A 935-nucleotide genomic window follows, 5' to 3' on the forward strand; every position below is an offset into this window, starting at 1 on the left:
AATGTGGAAAGTATCTTCAAAAAAATCTTATGGAAGTGAATGTTGAAATATTTATTTATTTTAAATAAATTTTAAAATATATTTAAAATTTAACTAAAAGAAAAGAAAAGAAAAGAAAAGCTTCACTATGATTCCATGATCCCATTTCTCAACAAAGCTGATATTGCTATCGGCTAGAGATATCATCTACTACGGGAATATCTTCTGAGAAGGAAGCTTTCTCCTTTTTTTTTGAAACTGTCCCAAACAACATGCCTGAGGGCTAATGAATATATCCTCCCCACCCCCACCAGCCCATAGTTGACCGAACACAAACCCACCCTAGGGCCTTTCAGACAACTGTCAAAGCTTTCTCAATCTCACCCACATGCTTCTCCCTCCCCTAAACTGAAAGACCCCTGGCTCCCTCTGATTAGCATAAATGAATTCTTCTCAATTCCCATCATGCCGGGGAGGCTAGTTTTCCTGGGCCTTACAGATTACTTGGAAATTTTGACAGGCCTCAGGGAGGTTTAACAACTTTGAAGTCTCTCCTCCCCCTCCATATGTGGACCTTTCCCCTATATTCCTACCCCACAAAAAATAATTTCAATAGCAGTTTTTAGGCCTGACATTCTTTGAGCCCATACTCTGTTTGGAGGAGAAAGGGAGAGAGGGAAGAACTTTGCAGGGCTGTTCCTGGGTCTTGGACCTTTCCTCAATCTTGTGCCTTACCCTGCTGAGAGATTCCCACAAAGACAGATTTCACAATTTTGCTTCCCGGAGTGAGGGGTGGGGCAAGCACGTTTGGGGAATTGTTTACGAAGGGCAGAGGCCAAGTTATCAGGAGTAGCTCCTATAGGTGGATGGATTGGGAAGGGATCCCAGGATCTCTTCCCACTAGCCCAGCCCTACTGGATCTTTTCCCCAGAGGCTCCCCCCTAGTCCCTCCCCTT

General features: G+C 43.9%; 1 protein-coding gene across 1 annotated transcript in view; it reads right to left on the minus strand.

Annotated features, from left to right (window-relative positions):
• The window catches only part of RNF123 (ring finger protein 123), a 139,694-nt gene that overhangs the window by 121,721 nt on the left and 17,038 nt on the right, over positions 1–935 (minus strand). The gene's annotated exons all lie outside the window — the stretch shown is intronic.

Source organism: Phascolarctos cinereus, unplaced genomic scaffold (genome assembly GCF_003287225.1).
Source record: "Phascolarctos cinereus isolate Bilbo 61053 unplaced genomic scaffold, phaCin_HiC Scaffold_4;HRSCAF=312, whole genome shotgun sequence".
Lineage (NCBI taxonomy): Eukaryota > Metazoa > Chordata > Mammalia > Diprotodontia > Phascolarctidae > Phascolarctos > Phascolarctos cinereus.